At 41.5% G+C, this 13681-nt stretch overlaps 1 protein-coding gene across 2 annotated transcripts in view; it reads left to right on the forward strand.

The window, feature by feature from the left end:
- Positions 1 to 13681, forward strand: part of Atrn (attractin) — a 141528-nt gene that overhangs the window by 93777 nt on the left and 34070 nt on the right. The window lies entirely within an intron of this gene.

Below are 13681 nucleotides of genomic sequence, written 5' to 3' on the forward strand. Positions count from 1 at the left end.
GTATTCTTTGTTGCTGCCTTGATATCTCTCTCTGGATATTCACAAACTTCCTGTGTTAAGTGAATATAGTCATTCATATTAGCTTAGCCCCAACATCCTGCAGTTTTCCTCCTCAGTGAGTATGAAGACTGTTCTCTCTGTTGTACAAGCCAGGCCTGTTGTATTCCTGGTATAAATTCAACTTGGGGATGATGTACTATTTTCTTAGTTTATACATAATTAGATTAAGTTTGCTTGATTTGCATCTAAGAATGTCCAACAATTTTCCTTCCCTATCCTTGTGTTGGTTTTGATGTCAAGGCTAAACTAAATTAATCTTTTACATTTTTATTACATTTTAGTGTGTGTGTGGGGGGGAGAGAGAGAGAGAGAGAGTCATAGGCAAACTTTAAGGACTCAGTTCTTTCTTTCCACCACAAGGTCACAGGGGATCAAACTTATGCTTTGTAGCAAAATCAGGCTTAGCAGCAAGTACCTTAACTGACCTGAACTAACTTTTAGTAAGAAGAATTTGAGGAGGATTTTTTCCATCTATATTATGGTTGTGCTGCCTTGTTGTATTATTGAGACAAAGTATCACTATGTAGCCCTAGCTGACCTGGAACATACTATGTAGGCCGGGCTGACCTCAACTCACAGAAATCTACCTGCTTCTGCTGGTGTTAAAGGCTTGTGCATCCACTTCCAGCCCTTTTCATCTTTCATTGAAGAGGTTAGAATCATATGAATATCTATACTTGCTAAGTCATTTGATTCTAGTGTTTTATTTGGGAGGACTTTTTTAATCTACTGAATTAACTTTTTAAGATAGTTTCTATTTTTTTCTTTTAAATGAGTCATTTTGGTATTTTTTCCTAGATAGTAGTTTACTTGTCTTAAATGTATTGATAAAAACTTGTCCACTCTTTCTTTATACCTAATTATTGCAGCATGTGTTCTTGTAGAAACCATTTTTGTAAACCAATGTCCACAGCAACATCATTCCCAATAGTTTAAAGGTACAAATAAGTGCCAGTAAGCAAATGAGCAGATAAATAAAATGCGGCATATATGTATAGTAAAATGTGATGTAGTATTTAAAAGAAATGAAGGAACTAGGAGTGAAGCTGATATGTGGCTGAGATTTTGACACATGCTCTGACATGGGCTGGGGGAGGGCTCGGCAATAAGAAAATGCTTTGCTTGCAAGCTTGATGACCCAAGTTAAGTTCCCAGAACCTCTGAAAACAAGATATGAGTGCAGTGGTGGTGTCTTTGACTCCAGCACTCTGCAGCAAGATGAGATGCAGAGACAGGAGGGCTGGCTGGAGGTTCGTAGGGGCAATTAGCCTTAGGACCCAGTGTAGCCACAAAACAGCAGAAAGAGAGAGCTGCCTCCCGGAAGCATTGTTGGTGGGATAATAATAAAGTCACAAAAGGACAAATACTATTATTATCCCACTTACATGAAATATCTAGAATATGTAGGTTCATAGAGTCAGAAAATAAAGATTAATAGTGACTCGGGGAGCAGAACATAGAGTTACTGCCTCCAGATTATTAGAAAGGATTGTGTGATGGGAAAGGTTTGGAAATATAAATATTTGTATTATATGCATTGTCAATATAATTACTTTTGCTGAACTGTGTGCTTTAAAGGTAGTTTAAATGGAAGCTAGAGAGATGGCTCAGCAATTAAAAGTACTTGTTGCTCTTACAAAAGGCTTGGGTTTAGTTCCTGGTGCTGACATGGGAGCTCAGAACCATCTGTAACTCCAATTCCAGGGGATCCAGCAACTTCTTCCAATCTTTGCACATGGTGTTCATACCTAAATGCAGACAAAACACTCCTACATACAAAATAAAATAAATATTTAAAAATCTTTTTAGTGATTAGAGGGGAACCAAGCACAGTGATTCTCACCTGTAGTCCTACCTCCTTGGGAGGCTGAGGCATAAGAATCTCTTAGTTCAGGAGTTCAAGACTTCTCTGGAAACACAAGAAGATAACCCAAAAAGAGCAAGAAAGGTTAAAATGGTAAATTTTATATTATATGTATTTTTTTATTTTAAAACAATCTTTTCTCATTTTACCTACCAATTCCAGTTCCCACTCCCTCCCTTCCTCCTGCTCCCCACTCCACCTTCCCCTCACCCCACCCCCATTCACTCCTCAGAGAGGATAAGACTTCCCATGGGGAGTCAACAAAGTCTGACATATCAATTTGAGGCAAGACCAAGGCCCTCTGCCCTATAGGTAGACTGATAAAGGCAAAGAGAATGGGCTCCAAAAAGCCAGTTCAAGCAGTAAGGATAAATCCTGGTCCCACTGCTAGTGGCCCCACAGACTTCCCCAGCTACACATCTGTCACTCACATTCAAAGGGCCTAGTTTGGTCCGATTCAAGTTTCCCTGCTATCAGTCCAGAGTTGGTAAGCTCCCGCTAGCTCAGGTCAGCTGTTTCTGTGGGTTTCCCCATCATGGTCTTGACCCTTTTGCTCATATTATTGCTCCTCCCTCTCTTTAACTGGACTCTGGGTAGCTCAGCCCAGTGCTTAGCTGTGGATCTCTGCATCTGCTTCCATCAGTTGCTGAATGAAGGTTCTATGGTCACAATTAAGGTAGTCATCAATCTGATTACAGGGAAAGGCCAGCTCAGGAACCCTCTCCAATATTGCTAAAGGTCTTAGCTGGGGTCATCCTTGTGGATCCCTGATAATTTCCCTAGTGCTAGGTTTCTTGCAAGCCTCATAATGGCTCCCTCAATCAAGATTTCTCTTTCCTTGCTCTCCTCCTCTGTCCTTCCTCTATCTTGACAATCCTGTTCCTTTATATCCTCTTACCTCCTCCCCTTCCCCCCTCTCCCTCTGCTTCCAACCCCCCTCTCCATGCTCCCAATTTTCTCAGAAGATCTTGTCTATTTCCCCATCCCAGGGATCCATGTATGTCTCTCTTAGGGTTCTCCTTGTTACCTAGCTTCTCTGAGGTTGTGGACTATTGACTGACTGGTTATCCTTTGCTTTATGTCTAATATCTACTTATGAGTGAGTACATCAAGTTTGTCTTTCTGGGTCTGGGTCACCTCACTCAGGATGATTTTTTTTCTAGTTCCATCCATTTGCCTGCAAATTTAAAGATGTCATTGTTTTTTTTTCTTTTAACCACTGAATAGTACTCCATTGTGTAAGTGTACCACATTTTCTTTATCCATTCTTCAGTTGAGAGGTATCTAGGTTGTTTCTAGGTTCTAACTATTAAAAATAATACTGCTATGAACACTATTATTTGTATCTACCACAGTGTAAAATAACTTCACACACACACATACATACACAAAAAGATGTTATGGAATTTATAAGAGACAAAAATTACAGAACAGATGTAACGGTTTTGGAAAAGCATAGAATGGAAGGAAGTACTGTGCTCAGTGTTAAGGCTTGCTACTTCAACATGGCACTCAGGCGTTCTGCTGGAGGCTTGAATAGTGAAAAGGCTAGGAGTGTAGCTTCAGAACCCAAAATCAAAGCATATAAAAAGTCAGCTGATTTTTAACAAGTATGCAAAGGCCTTAGTGTGTGGCCTTAGAAGTGTAGCCTTTCTAACAAGTAGTTCTGACATACATGGCCAGCCATAGGTAAAAACAAACTTCAGTCTGAACTTCACATGGCATACGAAATTCACCTCAGTGTGGAGCACAGGTCTAAATGTGAGATATAAACTAGGGACTGTAGAAACGGCTCAGCTGTACAGAGCAGTGACTGCTCTTGCAGAGGACCTGGGTTTGATTCCCAGCACCCACGTGGCAGCTCACAGTCAGCTGTAGCTCCAGTTCCAGGAGATCTGATGCCCTCCCCTGGACTCCTCAGACATTAGGCACACATGGTATAAAACACCCATATGCATGAAAATTTTTTTAATTAAAAATAAATAAAAGTATAAAATTTTTAGAAAAAAAAGTAGGAGAATCTGTCTCCAAGGGTTCAACAAAGGTTTTTAGACTTGATATTAAAAATATAATTCATGAAAAGAAAAATTAATAAATTGGACAATATCAGTACCATTTTTTATCTTCTTTAAGATTTATTTATTTTATGTGTTTGAGTGTTTTGCCTATGTGTGTTACAGGTGAATCGCTTGAATTCAAGGCCACCCTGTTCCAGGCAAGGCCGGGACTACATAGATTTTATCTTTAAAGAAAAGGATAAAGAGGCAAGCTACATACTGGAAACACATAAAATTATTTACAAGCGCCAGGTAGTAGTGACACACACACACACACACACACACACACACACACACACACTTTTAATCCCAGCACTTGGGAGGCAGAGGCAGTCAAATCTGTGAGTTCCAGACCAGCCTGGTCTACAGAGTGAATTACTCAGGGCTACACATAGAAATGCTGTCTCAAAAAAAAAAAAGAGAAAGAAAAAAAGAAACAAAACAAAATTTAAAAACTCTCAAAACTTAACTACAGAGGCATTGATAAGTAGTTCAATTAGAAAATAGTCAAATGACTCAAAGAGACATTTCACCAAAGATAATGTGCATATATCAGGTAACACATGAAAAGATGTTTAGAGCTAATAATCACTGGAAAAGAGATGAAACCCCAGGACTTTGGTTTTGCTGCTGGCTATATAAGATGATTTAGCTGCTTTGGGAAATAGTTTTGACACTTTCTTACAAAACTTAATCTGTACTGGTTATACCACTCAGCAATTATATTCCTCAACAAAAGGAACGAAAACCAAGGGTCACATAAATATCTGATATACAAATGTTTTTAGCATTTTATAGCAATATATAGCAACTTTATTTGTAATAACCAAAAACTAGAGGAAACCCAAATATTCTATAATAAATAATTCCTTAATAATAATAATAATATAATAGTAATTCCTTAATAAATAAATAAACTGTGGTACCTGTACTCTGTGGAATAATTGGCAGTGGTGAAAAGAAATGAGCTGCAGAACATTATGTTTGCACACCTACAATCCTAGCATTCAGAACATTGTGATTACACGCCTACAGTCCTAGCATTCAGGACATTGTGATTGCACGCCTAAAATCCTGGCATTTAGGAAATTGTGATTGCACACCTATAGTCCTGGCATTCAGGACATTGTGATTACACGCCTACAGTCCTGGCATTCAGGACATTGTGATTGCATACCTACAGTCCTGGCATTCAGGACATTGTGATTGCACACCTACAGTCCTGGCATTCAGGACATTGTGATTGCACACCTATAGTCCTGGCATTCAGGACATTGTGATTGCACACCTACAGTCCTGGCATTCAGGACATTGTGATTGACACCTACAGTCCTGGCATTCAGGACATTGTGATTGCACACCAACAGTCCTGGCATTCAGGACATTGTGATTGCACACCTACAGTCCTGGCATTCAGGACATTGTGATTGACACCTACAGTCCTGGCATTCAGGACATTGTGATTGCACACCTACAGTCCTGGCATTCAGGACATTGTGATTGCACACCTACAGTCCTGGCATTCAGGACATTGTGATTGCAAACCTATAGTCCTGGCATTCAGGACATTGTGATTGCACACCAACAGTCCTGGCATTCAGGACATTGTGATTGCGCACGTACAGTCCTGGCATTCAGGACATTGTGATTGCGCACCTACAGTCCTGGCATTCAGGACATTGTGATTGCGCATGTACAGTCCTAGTGTTCAGGAAATAAGGCAAAAAGATTGCCATTTATGGTAGTTGGGGCCATGTTGTGTTGGGGCCATGTAGTGTGTTCAAGTCTTGGATCCAGCCTGAGCTACAGAAGCCCTTGTCTTAAAACATTGGAAAAAATAAATCAGACAGACACAGAGAGGGGAAAATGGGAAGGGAAAGGGAGGCACTGTTGATCATGCAACTGGTAAATTTTGTTATTTAAGAAATTTTAGAAGTTTGCATACTTCATAGTTCAATTTATATAAAACGTTTGAAAATGTTATAGCATTATATATGATAATATACACACATAAAATGAATACACATACCAAAGCTTCAAGTTTCCCTTACAATTTATTTCTGAGTCTGTTTTAGAAGTGTCTATGCTCACCCATAGAGGAAAAGGGAAATACACAGGGTGTGCCTCTCAGGAGTGGAAGTTATGTAGGCATTCTGCCACCGATTATTTAGAGTGAGATAAGCAGGGCTTTAGATGACTTCCAAGATCCCAGGAAGGTTGGGCCTAGGCTCCAGTCAGCACAATTAACCTCCCTCTCCCTCCCTACCCTTTTCAGTTGGGTGTCATAGACGTTTGTTAGAATTTTTAAGGCTTTATTTTATTTGGAATTATGGGTATGTGTGTAGGTATGTACATATGTGCGTGGGTGCTTGGGGAGGCCAGAAGTGTTGAATTTTCTGGAACCGGAGTTAACAGGCATTTCTGAGCCACAGGATGTGTGTACTGGAAACAAAATGCCAGCCCTCTGTAAGAGCAGTATCTACTCTTAATGGCTGGGCCGCGACTCCACTCGCTGTCAGATTGCTCTGTGAACCACTGGACTTGGTTCATTTAAACTCACTTAATAATTGGAGTTTAGATGGTTTTCATACTGCTCTTATTATGGGGACAGTACAGTTGAGTGCCAAGCTGTTGCTCAGAGCCAGGAAACAGTAGTTTTCAGATGGTTAGTGAGCATTTTGACTTCTGCTGCTGCTGTCTTCCCCGGTTGGAAAGAGGCCTCCTCGAATGTGGCTCTGTGTAGAGCCCATCTTGGTATTGCCAGTGCTGAGTTCTAGTCTTTCTGCCAGTGCCCTCTTGCTCCACCTTCTGAAAGTTGCTGGCATGGTTTAGAGCTGGCCTTCTAGGGGGAGCTCTTGTCCACACTTACTTTAAAAAGTAATCATTTTACATTGAAGATTGAATGATGTGTTAATTTTCCCCTGACTTTTTGGTGTTCCTTATCTGGGCTGGATCAGTGACTTGGTAAAGATCCCCTGTGAGCTGCATTCAGGGGTTCTTGGAAAATAACGATGGCGTGCTCAGCATTGAATTCGCCACGCTTTCCTTGAGAAGCACAGGTAAGTTCTCCTCTGAGTAGAAATAACTGCTGTGTTCAGTGTGTGCAAGGAGACCGGGTGCTCTCGGTCATTAACACACCCGCTCTCTCACTTCTGGCAATGACTGGTGGGTGGAGCCTGAGGGAGCGTTTTGGGGTGAATGTATCATGTTCTCAACAAGGGGGGCTTTTTAGAGTTTCTCTTTGAGTTTTCCTATGGCTTCTAAATAGGCACACACCTACCTACACTTAGCAGCTGTGCTAGTAATAAAAACAAAGATATTCTGAATGCAGACAGTAGAAAATATCTAAATGATGATTTCTCTGCAAGCAGAACTTTTTACCTTGAGCATCATTTTTTAAAGCACAGTAACTGAGGGAATCTTAATTCCCTACCTGGAAGTTCTTACCAACAGTGGTCCTTTCCAAGTGGTTGCTGTAAACTCCATTTCTTCCAGTGTCTCATCTCAGGGCTCCTTTCTTAGTCAGGAGCAGATCAAAATCCATAGCTGCTGAAGGAATTTGAAAGTAACTATAAAAATCTTTGTAGATGCAATTTAAAAAGTAAAAATAAACACCCAGCCTGAAAAGGTTCTGTGAGGAGGGTGATGGGCGTTTTGTGGGCAGCAACACCTATTTCCTGGCCAGTTGTGAATGAGGGCTCTCCGTCAGCTCTGGCTTTCTAAAGGCTGTCTTCACTCTTCTCCCCAGAAGCAGGCACTCAGATGGCTTCTGTCATGCCCACAGCTGTAAAGGCAAGGCCCTGGCTTGCTACTGACTTGACAACAGAGGTTGTTATTCTAACATGGAACTAACGTTAAAGCCTCCTCTATACTGGGTGTTTCATGTAAGAGACCAGTGTTCACAAGGGAAGGCAGTACAGAATTGGCCTTGCAAACAGGGCACTCATTTGGATTTTAGAGTGATGTTTATAAGTGCTAAAAGAATTATGTATCCAAGAGAGGATATGTGAAAATTATTCATTCAGTATGCATTGCTTATTAAAATATGATTCACACACTATACAGCTCACCCCATTTAAAGTAAAAAAAAATTATTGGTTTTTATTATATTCATAGAGTTCTATAGCTATCCGCACAATGAATTTTAGAAATTTTCATTCCCAAATGAAGCCTATTATAGCCCATATCTCTGTCCCTTGTCAACTATTAAATATCATACATACCTGTCATTTATGATTGGCTTCAATATCCATGTTTAGTCTGTTTCAGTATTTTATTAAAATAGAAGACCATTCCATCGCTGTTATACCATCTTTTGTTTACCCATTTATCTTCTGGGGGTTTTGGTGTTTCAGTTTTTAGCTGTCATGAATAGTCAGATATAGTACATTTATTTATTTACTCATGTGTTTGCAGTGCTGATGATTAAACCCAACTCTTGCTAGTTATGTACTCTTCCATGAGCTATACCCTAACCCCAGTACACACTTTATGTTTATTGTATACCAGCAATGCACATATGTATGTCTGTTAAATTATCTATACCTCAGGAATTTTAAGAATTATAAAGTCATAATACTCTAAAAACAAAATTGCAGTGCCTGTGGTAGTTTATAATCTCAGAGCTTGGGAAGCCAGGACAGAAGGATTGCTAGGAGTCTATGGTAGGCCTGGGCTGCATATTGAGTCCTGGGCCTACCTGGCCTACAGAGTAAGACCCTGACTGGAAAATGGGCTTGGGAGATGGCCCAGTGCCTAAGAGTATACACTGCCCTCCAGAAGACCAGAGTTCAATTCCCAGCTGCCTGTAACCCAGCTCCAGGGGTGTCTACCACCTTTGGCTTCCTTGGGCACCTGTTTACATGTGCGTACTTACATACCTATACACATGGTTAAAAGTAATGTTTAAAAGTCTTTAAATAAAAATAAATAATCTTGGTGTGGTGGTATACCCAGTAACCTAGCACTTGGGAAATGGATACTGGAGGATCAGGAATTCAAGGGCCACCCTAGGCTACATGAGACCCTGTCTTAGCTACTTTTCTATTGCTGTGAAGAGACGCCATGGTCAAGAAAACTATACAAGAAAGCATTAACTGGGGGCTTGATTACAGTTTCAGAGGGTTAGTCTATGGTTATCAGAGGAACATGACAGCAACAAGGCAGGCAGGCATGGAGTTGGAACAGTAGCTGAGAGATCATATCTTATCCACAAGCAGCAGGCAGAGAGAGACCAAGCCTGATGAAGGTTTTTGTAACTTCAAAGCGCACCCCAATGACACGCCTCCTCCAACATGGCCACACCTTGTAGCTCTTCACCAATCTGTTTCACCAGCTAGGAAACAGGCATTTATATATGTGAGCCTATAGGAGCCACTCTCATTCAAACTACCACAGACCCTGTCTCAAAACAAACAAATGAACAAAACAATAAATAAATAAACACTAAAGTGTTCTTAAGCCACTAATTCTTTGTTTCACAATATGTACTTTGATCCTGTCCCCTTATTGTCCTCTTATTCCCAATCCTTTCTTCCCAATAATCCCCCTTCTTACTTTCAAATCTCTCTGTGCCCTGTGTTTAACTAGAAGTGCTTGCATTGGTGTAGGGCTTGTTTATTTATTTATGTATGTATTTTGTGGGGACGATTGCATGCCTGTGGAGGTCAGAGGGAATGGGGCAGGAAGATCACCAAAAGTTTAAGGCCAGCTAGCTAAATAGCAAGTTCCAGGCCAGGCTAAGGTACAGAGACCCTGTCTGGGTGATGATGATAATGATGACAAATGACGATAATGATGCTGTCTTGGTAAAAGCAGATAAAATACAGGTAAAACAAGTCCCATTGTGGTGGTGTACATCTTAAGAGGGAGGTAGAGGCAGGTGGATCTCTGTGAGTTCAGGGCTACACTGTGAGAAACCATTTCAGAGAGAGAGAGAGAGAGAAACAAGACCAGGCATTAGCCAGGCTGATGGATCAGTGATAGAGTGCTTACATCACCTACACACACAACATTTTTATCATGAGCTGATAATTATTAAAGCTGCATGATGAACACATTGGAGTGATTATTCTCTGTGCTTTTTTACAGTTTATAATTTCTTAAAACTAAAAAAAAAAAGACAAATGGGATGGAACAAGAAATAAGGCTGTGATATCATTGGAAATATACCTCTCCTGGGCCTGCCTCTGAGGCCGGTGTATCCCAAAACTGTACTGTCCTCTTCCTCTGTGAGCATATGGCATTTCCTAGGGTTTTATGCTCAGAGCAAACTCTAGAAATATCAGAAATCAGGATCAGAGCCCCTTCTCCCTTAACTAGCCTACCTACCTGGTAAAAGTAGCTACTGGCTGCCCTAGTTAGGGTTAGTACTGCTGTGATAAAACACCACAACTTGGGGAGGAAAGGGTTTACAGGGCAGGAATCTGAAGGCAGGAGCTGATGCCGACAAAGGCTGTGGAGGGTGCTGGCTTGCTCAGCCTGCTTTCTTAGAGACCCAAGACCACCTGCCCAGGGATGACACCTCCTGCTGTGGGCTGGACCCTCCCACATCAATCACTAGTTAAGACAATGATCTGCATGCTTGCCTACAGCTCTTATAGATGCATTTTCTCAATTGAGGTTCCCTCTTCTCAGATGACTTTAGCTTCTGTCAACTTGAAGCTAGCCAGTACAGGGGGCTTCCTATCTACAGCTCTCGGATAGTAGTGTGAGGCCTGTGAAGATGCCTCCAGTGGGCACAGCTGCACTGTCTCCTGCTCTTGCATCTGTCTGATAATAGTCACACCCTTCCATATCCAAGGGTGCTATATGAACATCTGTCTGTCAGCATCGTCTTTAGAGTGGCCTTAGAAAAGCCAACTGACAGTAGCAGTGATGCACTCTGCTGGGAGGAAGGGAGACTGTGAGCCTAATTCTATTACAGGAAGGGATCAGAGGATGCTGAAAGTCAGTAGACCAGAAAATAATGAAAACATGGGGCTGCTTAGATGACTCAACAGTTAAGAACACTGGCTGCTCCTCTTCTAGAGGACCTGGGTTCAGTTCCCAGCACCCATGTGGCAGCTAACAACCATCTGTAACTCCACTTCCAGAAGATTCAGTGCCCTCAGAGAGAGAGAGGGAGAGAGAGAGGGAGAGAGAGAGAGAGAGAGAGAGAGAGAGAGAGAGAGGGAGAGAGGGAGGGAGGGAGGGAGGGAGGGAGAGAGAGAGAGAGAGAGAGAGAGAGAGAGAGAGAGAGAGAGAGAGAGCGCGAGCTGATGGTTAGCCTTTCGGGGTTTTTTTGTTTATTTATTTATTTATTTTTATTTTGGTACTAGGGCTTAATTGAAGGGTGAGCATGGTGCTCCACCTCTGAGAATACTTTCCAAGCCCTCTTTTACATTTTATTTTGAGACAGGGTCTCTTTAAGTTGCCCAGGCTGCCTTTGAACTCCCCTACAACCCAGCTAGCCTTGAATTGCCACACTGCTGCATCATCCTCTCTGACTGGAATATAGGACTATGCCAGCAGGCCTGGTTATACTTTTTTTTAAATAGCATTTTAAAAGAAAATATTTATTTTTATTTCCTGTGTATGGGTGTTATTCCTGCATGTATGTGTGGGCCATATGCATGCCTGGTGCCTGCAGAGGCTAGAAGAAATTGTCAGATCCCTTGAGCTGGAGTTATAGTACAGATAAGTTGGCTGTGGGAATTGAACCTGGGTCCTCTAGAAGAGCAGCCAGTGCTCTTAACCATCTCTGAGCCATTCCTCCAGCACCACACCTATACTCTTTGATACTTTAACCAAGTACATATATAATTACCTGGATTTTTTTTTTTGGTTACTTTTCTATTGCAACCTGTAGAAAAAAGCATTTATTTGGGCCTCACAGTTTGAGAGAGTTAAAGCCCATGATCATGATAGCAGAAAGCATGGCAACAGATAGGCAGGAATGGCCTGGGCAGTAGTTGAGAGCTCACATCTTGATACATAACTATGAGACAGAGCTAACTGGGAATGTTGTTTTGCTTTTGAAACCTTCAAGGCAGTGACATACTTCCTCCAACAAGGCCATACCTCCTAGTCATTCCCAAATACTTCTGTAAAGCTGGGGACCAAATATTCAAACAGAGGAACCCATGGGATTATTTTCATTCAAATTACTGTATTCATTCCCTGGGCACCATAGGCTTGGGATCACATTATAATGCAAAATGTATTTAGTCCAACTTCCGAAGTCCCCATATTCTTTCAGTCTCAACTGTTTAAAAGTCCAAAGTGTCTTCTGAGACTCAAGGCAATCTCTTAACTGTTTAACCTCTTACAAAAGCAAAAAGCAAATCACGTATTTCCAGCATACAATGCCACAAGACAGTACCATTCCAAAAGGGAGGAATTGCAGCAAAGTGAGGAAATACTGGACCAAAGCAAGACCGAAACCTAGCAGGGCAATTCTTTCCTTTGTTGACGTAAAAACCACAGCTCTCATCTTAAAGGGAACAAAAGATATTTTATTTTGGAGTCATTTAAGTGACCATGACCCAGGAACACGGATTTAGGTTACCCCAAATTCCATGTTCCAACATAGAAGGTTTTTTTGGGGAGTGGGGAGAGGTACAGTTTTACAGAACAAAGAAAATTATAAATAAGGCAAGTTTAAGACACATTGGTGGGTGCATCAGAGAGGCGGGTACAAGATGGGAGGAGGTGTCTGTCTACTCTGTAGGCCCAAGATGTTATCTGATGACATTAACTTAGATTGGTGGAAGCAAGTGTTTTGCTAAATTAGTAGCTTCGAAGAGGTTTTTATTTATTATCACCAGGTGTTAGTTCAGATACAGAGTAGGGCAGGAACGGCTGGCTGTTCCAGAAGGCTAGAACTAGCTCACAATAATTAGCCTCTGAAGCTACAAAGTTCCAATCTCTCCACAGTTCTGAGATTCCAGTCAGTCCCAGTCTCTATAGACACAGACTTCGTCCAGGAGTTTTTGGTTTTTGTTTGTTTGTTTCCTGGTTCACAGGCAAAACCAGCTTCTTTTCAGGAATTTTTCACTCCCATCTTCCAGTTCTGCTGACAGCAGCACACCTCTCTCTCTTGCACTGCTTCTAGTCACTGTCTGCAACTCTCCTGAGTAGATGTCTCATGGATCTGGCATCTCCAACAACTTGGGATCTCCTATGCAATCCAAGCTTCACGTTCACAGCTTCACACAATGGCCTTTGTTGCTTTTTCAAGCAGGAAATTCCTCAGGACTTTTCTTTTTACAACTTGGAAGCTTAGCTGGGCAGCGTTTTCAACTTACTCAGATAAATTTGTAGGACAGGGGCAAAAAGCACATACATTATTGCCATGATATTCTAAGTGCTATCTAGTCCAGTTGGTAACATTGCTCCCCTCTGAAACCTCTTGTGCCTCACGACTATCAGCCCTGCTCTCTTCCCAGCTCCTATGAGGATGTGAGGATGACCCAGTAAACCCCACTTACAGCATTTACCTGCTTTTCTACTCCAAAGTCTCAGAGTCACATTCCCCCAAAAGCAGCTTGCTCAGCTCTATCTATCACAGCAATAGCCCCCTTCCTGGGACAACTTATGTCTTGGTTACTTTTCTCTTACTATGTACATGTCATAGCCAAGGCAGCTTATAAAAGAAAGCATTTATTAGGACCTACAGTTTCAAAGGATTATAATCAGTAGTTATCATGGCAGGAAACAT

Source organism: Microtus pennsylvanicus, chromosome 2, assembly GCF_037038515.1.
Source record: "Microtus pennsylvanicus isolate mMicPen1 chromosome 2, mMicPen1.hap1, whole genome shotgun sequence".
Classification (NCBI taxonomy): Eukaryota; Metazoa; Chordata; class Mammalia; order Rodentia; family Cricetidae; genus Microtus; species Microtus pennsylvanicus.